Consider the following 10001-nt stretch of genomic DNA (forward strand, 5'->3'; position numbering starts at 1 on the left):
CAAGAGGTGAAAGGAAAAAACTGACACACACACATGGCAAGCACCCTTCTGGTCTGTGCTCTTCACACAAAATAAATAAATGTAATTTCTAGTGTTATGAAGAAAAAGTAAATAGGGCCAGGAGCCCTCCAGGGAGAGTAAAAGAGAGGGCTTTTTTGTATCCTCGAAACTAGCTAACATTGCACCTTTGTTCTGTGGAGATCTATGATGTTAGTTTTATTTCATGCTGGAAGGGATCTCAGTTCATTTAAAGCTGAGAGATCGTCTTATTTTTTTTCTACCAGATGTGAAAAGTGAGCTTGCCCAGAGAAAATGACCTAGTAGAATAGGATTTTATGTCATCTATTTGGTTTAATACTACCAACGGGCAGTGGTGACCCACACCTTTAATCCCGGCACATGAGAGACAGAGGCAGGCAGATCTCTGTGTGTTCAGGGCCAGCCTGGTCTACAGAGCAAGTGCCTTGACAGGCTCCAAAGCTACACAGAGAAACCCTATCTCAAAAAACAAAACAAACAAACAAAACAAAACAAAGCAAATGTATCAAATTGGAAGCTGTTGCTTGTTTTGTTCTGAGAAGTTCTGTCCTACCTGCAGATTAGGCTTCCCATGCCTTTGTCCACATCCTGAAACACCTTTCCCTGTCTGGCCGGCCTCCTCTCCTGTGTCCAAAAGCCAGCCTTGAGACTCTCCAGGAATCTAATAGGCTCTTGTTGCTGCCACACTCCTTTAAACTTAATTTTTTAATGATTATTTCATTTTTATATTATGTGCATGAGAGTTTCCTGCAGAGGTCAAAAGAGGACATTGGATCCCCTGAAACTAGAGCCACAGATGGCTGTGAAACCGCCTTGTAGGTGCTGGGAGCTAAACCAAGTCCTTTGCCAGTGTCCTTAACCACTGAGCCATCTCTCCAGTGTCTCCCTCCCAGACTCCTTGCTTAAATAGTTGTATTATATTCTTAACTGGCTAAGACCCTGGAGAATCACAGCTTCCTTATTTCCCCTCTCTTGATCTTGTGCAATCTGTGGTCTCTCACTCAATTTTGCTTCCTTCTTGGTTTTGGCCAAGGGTGTGGGGGACACTTAATGAGGGAATAAAATGGAGTATTTCCTGTCCAGTTAGAAACACAATGGCAAATGGTTCCTGTTGAGAATGAGCTGGGTGCTTTTGTTACTCCTGACCTTTTGTGGGGCAAACCATAGAAAGAACCTGACTAAAGCCCACATTCAGAGCTCCCCCTCTGGTTGCAGTGGCTCTCCAGAGCTAAGGTTATGCCCCCACGGTGACTCATTTATAATGCCATCCTTGGGGCAGGACCGATTGGAGCTAAGCATCTGGAATCATGCACGTGTGAACACACACACACACACACACACACGCACACCCTGCTATCAGGATAGGATCTGCAGTGCTGTGTGGTCTTTACCCCAACATTTACTCACACACACACACACACACGCACACACGCGTGTGCGCGCGCACACACACACACACACACGTACCCTGCTATCAGGATAGGATCTGCAGTGCTGTGTGGTCTTTACCCCAACATTTACTCTTCTGTGCTGTGTAATCTTAACCGTCAACTTCTTTATTCACCTAGGAGACAAACTTCAGGGCTCATGTGTGAGGCCATTTCTAGAGAGGTTTAACTGGGATGGGAGGACCCACTCTGAACGTGGGCAACACTAATCCGTGGGCTGGTGGAACTTAGGCCAAATAAAAGGAAGCCAGCTTAGTACCTGCCATCTCCCCTTTCTTACCACAGACACAAGTGACCAGCCACCTGATGTTCTTGCTGCAAAGATGGATGGCAGCCTCAAACTCTTTTCTGTCCTCTCCTCTCCTCTCTCCTCCCCCCCCCCCCACTTTGGTGAGGTATTTTGTAACAGCAACAAGCAAGCTATCAAAAATCTGCCACCATCCCACTGCCATACCCCATGCCCACCCTGAAAAGTATTTAGGATAGGCAAAGGAGAGGCGTCCTGTTTTGCTGTGGATTCCAGTTTACCAGAAAACTGTCCTAGTGCTTACATGTGAGATTGGTACCAGCGTGGATAATGCAGTCAGTGTTTTACATGTTATTTACATATTCAAGAGGAAAGTATCTTGTTCGGTTGGTGGTAGGCATTGGTAGCCTACTTTGTGGTGTAGGCCTGGCCTTTTGTCTTTTACACTGTCTTTAGCAATTAAAGGGTATGAAGTGTATAGTCGTGAAGGTGATGGGCTTTTTGGCCACTTACTCTTTTTTTTTTTTTTTTTAAGTTAGTTTTATAAAGAAAGCAAACAAGAAACTGTTGTCTTGGAAGCCTAAATGAAAGTATGGTCAAAACAACCTCTCCTCACAGTTGTGGTGTACAACTTTAATCCCAGCACTCTTTAGGCAGAGGTAGGTGAATCTCTTGAGTTCAAGGCCAGCCTGGTCTGCAGAGTGAGTTCCAGGACAGCCATGGTTACACAGAGAAACCTTGTCTTAAAACACAAACAAAAAGAAAAAAAGAAAAGCCCCTCTTTCCAGCAGTTCGGGCCTGGTGAATATGCCATGCTCACTGAACTGCAGCAAAACAGGCACAGTGCATGCCTTTCCTGGGTAGGGAAAGGATGCAGGCACACCACGTTTATCCCTGCGGACCTTGATTGGAATCTACTACAGTTGTTTCAACAAGAGAAACAAAAAGAACCTGTGCCGAAACTGTCTCTTACAGTCTGCTGAGATTCCCAAGGAGTGCAGGTGAGGACGGGCTAGATAAGAGGACTCGTTTGTATGTATCCTCATAGCAGCTGATTTATGCAGAATGTGTGTGTATGAACCTAGCAAGTGTACACTAAGGAGTTGAGTGTGAAATTTTACATCAAAACAACAGAACAAAAAGGCTGATAATATAACTCAAGGTAGAGTACTCCAACTAGCATGCATGAGGCTCAAGTCAGTCTCCTGAAGTGAAAATAAAATGAAAGGGGAAAAAGTAGCAAAGCAACTACATAGGTATTTGATGATTCTCAGTGTGATGTCTATAGTTACTTTGAAATGCTACTAAAATTAAGCTGGGTTAATGGATCTGTAGAAGACTACCAGCTAGATTAAAAAAAAATAGCAACAGTAAAATTATCTAGAAGTAGTAATTAGGCAATATATGTGTTTATCACTTTCTTTATATTCCTGTGTTGATAGGCATTTTGTTTTTCTCCTTTGAGACAGGGTCTTACTATATAGCCCTCACGGTCCTGGAGCTCACTATGTAGACTGAGCTCACAGGGATCTGTCTACCCTGCCTCCCAAGTACTGGGATTAAAGGCGTGTATTCACCATGCCTGGCTATAGTTTTTATACTAATTTTGGAAGAAGTTTAAATCCTCCAAGAAAGAATTGGACATAGGAGGAGTAATAAATGGGAGTTATTGATCATTTAAAGGAGATGTCCCAACCTTATAAAGAAAGCTACCTGGCCCCAGAAGGATATAATGGGATTTTGTAGAATGATAAATTTTAAAAAGAGTCAGAGACAAGCTTCAAACTGAGTGTCAGAAAAGCAAAGCAGCCAGCCACTAGCTCTTACCTCTACCTATGCTCAGACCAAAGGGATGATCCTCAAACTGCTCCTGAATTCACTGCTCCGCAGGTTCTCTCAGACTGCTGTGCTCTCTGTGTGGGTAGAGACTCACTCTCAGACTGAATGCCTCTACCTTTTATACCTCTCAACCCCTGGAATCAAAGGTGTGAGCTCTGATTCACTCTCCATTATCCCAGGGTGGTCTTGGACTGAGATTCATCTCCCTTTCTCCGGAGTCCTGGGATTAAAGGTGTGCAATACCACTGTCTAGTTTCTTTTTGTTTTTTTTTTTCGAGACAGTGGAACTGGCTATGTAGACCAGGCTGGCCTTGAACTCACAGAGATCCACCTGCCTCTGCCTCCCGAGTGCTGAGATAAAAGAGCTACAACACCAACACCGGGCCACTGTCTAGTTTCTGTAGCTAACTAGTGTGGCTGGCTTTGCAAGCTGATTGCCAGTGGCTTTATTAGATCATAAACAATATGTCACCACAGGATTTGGAGGAGAGGAAAGTGGTTCATGTAGTCATTTGGGAAACTGAAGAAAGAACTAGCATGCTTATGTCCACCTCCCCCCCCCCCAGCCTTTCCCCTGCTCTCTTGGTCTTTGTGTCATCATCTGCCCTCTAGATCATTGTCCTCAGCCTTCCACTCTGGTCCCTCCTCTTTTGTCACATCTCATATGCTGTCCATGATTCTTCTTGAGGCACACACATATTTCTTGGAGGATTGTGGGCTGGAGAGATGGCTCAGCAGTTAAGAGCACTGGCTGCCCTTCCAGAGGACATAAGTTCAAGTCCCAGCAACCACATAGTGGCTTACAACCATCCATAGTGGGATCTGATGCCCTCTTCTGGCATAAAGGTGTACATGCAGATAGAGCACTCATGCAAATAAATAAAAAATTAAAGATATTTTAAAAACCCAGAATTGATGTTATTTAAGGTAGAAAGCATTCTGTGTCTGTCTGTGTCTCTCTCCCACTCTCTCTCTCTCTCTCTGTGTGTATGTGTGTGCTTGCATGTAGGACATTTGAGATGCTACCTGCTCTCAGTGCTCGTGGGCAGAGAGGCCTTTCCTTACGGGGTTCTTGCTGTCTTGAATGGCAGAACAGGTCTCTCCCCTCCCCAGTCTCCAACAGAGATCATTTTCATCTCAGATTCCTGGTGATGGGAGTCTGGGCTGGTGCTCATTTGGGACACAGTTTCCATGGAGGCTGCTGTTCCCAGTGAAGGTGTCTGCATGTTTTTGAATCCATAAACAGACTCTGAGAGCTTACCTTTTACTATCACCAAGTTACCCGCTCCCCCTGCCATGCTCACATTTTGTAACATTTCCTATTTCTCCAAGTTGTTGTCCTCATGAAAGGCCACAAATTTCAGTTGATGAGGACCTGGGCTTCCTAAGCCCAATGCCCCCTGATTTGTAACATGTGAAGCTTCACTTAGCATTGCTCCAGCTCCATTTTCCCTAGGTAAAAGGTCATCATTTATGGAACTGACCTCTGGGAAGTTCTAGAGGATTAAAAATAAGTTTGTGTAAAATGTCTATTGTGGTGTAAATACTCAATAAATTTAGCTATTATTATAGAGTATATTCATAAAAATTTCCATTCCAGGAACAGTTAGCATTGATGTATCCTGGTGTCCTGGGCAGAAACACAAATTCCAAAGGCAGCTATAAAATTTGAGGGCTTCAAAATCTACCCCTGTGCAGGGGGAGTGAGGGGCTGGACTTGCTCTGTGGTTAAGAGTACTTGCTGCTCTTCCAGATGATCAGGGTTCAATGCCCGGCACCTGTATGATAACTCACAACCCTCTGTAACTCAGCTCCAGGGGATTCAATACCTCTGGCCTCTGAGGACACCTATATTCCTGTGCCCACACCCACATGCAGACATCACTAAAAAAAATAATAATACAAATTTAAAAATGGTCCCAGAGGGTTTAACATGGTATGTTAAAACTATGTCAAAGGTGGGATGAGCAAGTACTGGAGGAGTATGGTCAGCTGGGAAAACAGCAGAGACCCCATCCTCATTCCTGGAAGTCACAAACCCATACAGGACCAGCCGCCTAAGGAACAGAGCAAGTTTAAACTGTCCATGTCACAGTTTGTAGCGCCCGCTGGCCGTTGCATGGTCTTGGGAGTAAAGCATCCCCAGAAGATGTACAGAGACCTGAGACAGAGTGGGCCTTCACTCAAGCTGGGAACATGTTAATAAATGTTGTATACTTGTAATCCTCGGTCTAGGGCTGGCTTCCACTGCAGGGCACCCCCTGCTAAGGAGCTGCCATCCTTGCCCACCAGGACCCTCTATCAGCTGCTGGTATTTGCCAGAAGAATGGCAGGAATGGCTGGATGACCAGACACACCATATCAGCCAGACTGTGTCACCATGATGTAGTATCTCCCAGGTAGAGCTGAAAGTGGGGAAGATGGGTGTGGCTCATGGTTTCAGTCCATGATCCTTGTGTATGGATCTAGTGTGTGTATCTAGTGAGGCAGTAATACATCATGGCAGCAGGGATGTGTGGCTGGATTGTGACACTTTTCCTGGGGAGACTAATGGCAGATTGGCTCTTGGAGTAATTACAGCAAAAATTTGTTCTGTGTAACTGGAGATTGCAAAGGAGAAATTCTTTATTGAATTAGGCCAGTCACTCAGCTGACCCAGTGCTCTGGGGAAGCCCCCTTGTTGCAAATCCATGTAACATAGTTTTGAGCAGGGTTGCTTCAACATTGTTACAACATTGCTAGATTTAACTGCTTTTCCTAGTATCTCATGACCACCGAGGTGAAGTTCCTCTGCTGTTAAATGTGTCTGTGGAAGTTGGGTTGGTTTGATAAAACTTTCTGCAGAAGTTTTAAGATGGTTCTCTAAGTGACTGTTTTCCCAACTATAACAGCAAGCAGGAATACAGGAGCAGATCTTAACATTCCTTGTTCTTGACTGTGTTAGAAATAAGGCTTTCATAATGTAAAATAGCATTTTGACTGTGTGACTATAGGCATAATCTATATCACATGTTATATGTCACATAAATCAGATGTGTTAGGGAGATATATACATATATATGTATGTATATATATCTCAAAGGTAATATGTGTGCAGCATATAATTTTCTCCATGCCAAGACCAGTGAAAGACCAAAGTAGTGCTACTACCAAAGTTTAACTTGGTGAACCAATGTATTTATTGGGATTAGTATGGAATGTGGGTGAGGCATTACTTGTAGAAGCAGGGATGACTCAAAAGCAGTTGCATAAATAAAAGCCCACCCCAGCATAAGTGAGGGCCCTGGAGCTCACTGCATTACTTACAGATAGCTCAAGAGATGAAGTCTTTCAGGCACCTCCTCAATGCTTATTGCTTATCTAACCTTGGGGATGGAGGAGCCATGTGTATTTATTTTTTAATTTACTTATCATGTGTATTCAGTATTCTGCTGGCATGTATGCCTGCACATCAGAAGAGGGCACCAGATCTCATTATAGATGGCTGTGAGCCACCATGTGGTTGCTGGGAATTGAACTCAGGACCTCTGGAAGAGCAGCCAGTGCTCTTAACCTCTGAGCCATCTCTCCAGCCTAGCCATGTGTATTTATTTTGTCGATTTCAGGGACTTCCTGGTTTTTTCCTGAGACTTAAGAAACTTTCCTTTAGAACTTCCTGAGAGGGTAAAAGGGAAGGAAGGAGGGAGGGATAGATGGAGGGAGGGAGGGAGAAGGAACTGGGATCGACATGTAAAATAATAAATTAAAAAAAATGCTTTGACTCCAAAATTTAAGTTGAAGGACAAGTTACTGGGGAAAAGGATTTCTATTTTTGTTTCCACAGAAAATGAAAAGATGTGGATTCCTTCCAGACTAATGTGGTTTGATCACGCCAGACCGCCTGAAACAGAGTACAAGGTGATCCTACATTCAAAACAGCTGGACAAAACAGCCCTACAGACTACAGCTAGGATATCTGAATCTTCTTCGAATCCCCCATGACAGCGCCCCTTACCAGCAGGAAGTAGTTTGGAAAGAACGACGCCCAAATTCCCAAATATTGTGTATAAATGTTTGTTTTCATTTAATTGGACTTTGTTATATAAAATAAAATTAATTAATTAAAAAAAAAAAGAACATCCTGAGTCTAGGAAGCTTCCTTCTGGGGTGAAATATTTCAACTTAGAGGAGACTGTTACACAGAAGTGAGGAGAGTTGGGAGTTGGGAGGAGGATATGAGTGAATGCCTGCACTCATGGACTTTCTCATTTTTCCCCTTGAATTCCACCTGGGCCTTTGTCTGTGAGATTTTTTTTCTTAGTAAATTATATCTGGAAACACCTCCCAGACACATCTACAAGTATATGTTACTACAGGCACTTTTCAGTCTAGTCAATTGGATAATGAAGGTTAAGCATCACCTTCACTTAGGTCAGTTTGTGACATGCTATAAAATCTACAAGGAATGCACTCAGGATTGCAGTTATTAGATGTTCTATCATAGTTCTGTCTGCAAGCCTCCTCTCATTCCTTAGAGTTGATCCTGGCTAGTTTTATGTCAGCTTGACACAAGTAGAAGTTATCTGAGTGAAGAGAACCTCAGTTGGGAAAAATGCCTCTGTAAGATCAGGTTGTGGCAAGTCTGTGGAACATTTTCTTAATGATTGATGGGAAGGCCCAGCCTGTTGTGCCGAGGAACATCCCTGGACTGTCCTGGATTCTATAAGAGAGAGAGTATGAGCAAACCATGAGGAGCAAGCCAGTGAGTAGCACCCCTCCATGGCCTCTGCATCTGCTCCTGCCTCCAGGTCCTGCCCTGCTTTAGCTCCTGCCCTGACTGTCTTGGATGATGAACTGTGATGTGGAAGTGTAAACATAATAAACCCTTTCCTCCCCAAGTTGCTTTCAGTCATGGGGTGTCATCACAACAATAGGAACTGTAACTAAGACAGAATTGCATGAGAGTCCTAGTCTGTGGTCTCCTGTGCCATGACTGCTGCAGAAAGGCTTTGTTTAATATCCAGATGTCTTAATTTGGTCCCATCAGAAGTTGACTCTGAGACAGCAATTTGGGTGAAAGCAATACTTCTATGCAACACTGAAGGGACTGAGGATCGAGATAGGAAAGAGAAAACAGACAAAAAGGACGCAAGTGAGGGGCTGGAAAGCTGGTTCAGCGGTTGCTGCTTTTTTTGCGGAAGACCTGGATTTAGATACCACCATATGGTGGCTCACAACAGTCTGTAGCTCCAGTTTCAGGGGACCTGGTATCGTCTGGCCTCTATGAGCACCATATACAGGCAAACACTCACATGTGTAAAATAAAAATAAAAGATGTAAGTGTGTGAATGAAAGCCAGGAGTGCTGGTGCACGCTCCCAATGTCAGCACTTGGAAGGCAGAAGTAGAGGATCAGAAGTTTAAGGTCATCTGCAGATACATAGTAAACTTGAGGCCAGCCTGGGATACATGAGACCTTGTTTCAAAATAGATGTGAGTGAGTGTATGTATGTGTGTGTGTGTGTGTGTATGCATGCACATGTGTGCAGGCACACAGGTGCTTGTGCCTGTGTACATGTGTGTATATACATGAGCACTTGCTCTGGCCATCTAGGATTTTAAAAAGCCCTGGCACACTCTGAGCAGTGTGTGCCATATGCTCAGAGCTACCTCACCAGAGGAAGATGACACATCAGTTCTTTCTTCTCTGAGGCCTGCTTATTCTTATACCACTGGTGTGTATAAATACCATCAGAGATGTGGTCAGGGCACCATTTGCTGCCGTCAGAAGGGCCCCTTAGAAGATGGACATAATTTCCTCCATGGACAGCAGGTTTGCCAAAGCTTCTAAGCATGGCACTTAACTAGCATAGTCTAGTTTAGATTAACACACTAGTAGCCCCTGCAACCCAGGTGTCCAAGCCTCTGCAACATGAAACAATCCCCAAATATTTAGTTGTTCTTCGTAGTCTCAAGGAGGCCTGTGGATTGGGTGTCTAATCTACTTCTCTCAGTGTTGTGAAACCAGCATGTATATTCCTTTTCTGTAAAGGCCTTGGTTGGTGTCAGAAGATTCATCAGTGTCCAGTGGAATTTCGGGGAGGCCACTATTCCAGATTGAGTTTCTGCACCAGGCCCCAGAAGACCAAAATGAAGTCATTCATAGCATGTAATTACACTGCAGTCCTCAGGAAGGACAGAAATCTCCAACAGACTAGCCATTATTCCTAAGCCAAGAGACAGCACCTGAGCTGCAGGGGCCCAGGCAACATGAGCTAATGTAGGGAAGGTCCCTGCACTTTAAAACCTCACTAGGAAAACAACCCAGTGTTAACCCGCCCGCTCTTTCCTTGTCCCTGCTCAGAACTGCCTTGTCAAAGCCATTTGTTCTGCCCTGCACGGAAGAGAGCCTTTCTACTTAAAAAAAAAATTAATAACTATATTCCTTTA

Source organism: Phodopus roborovskii, unplaced genomic scaffold, assembly GCF_943737965.1.
Source record: "Phodopus roborovskii unplaced genomic scaffold, PHOROB, whole genome shotgun sequence".
Classification (NCBI taxonomy): domain Eukaryota; kingdom Metazoa; phylum Chordata; class Mammalia; order Rodentia; family Cricetidae; genus Phodopus; species Phodopus roborovskii.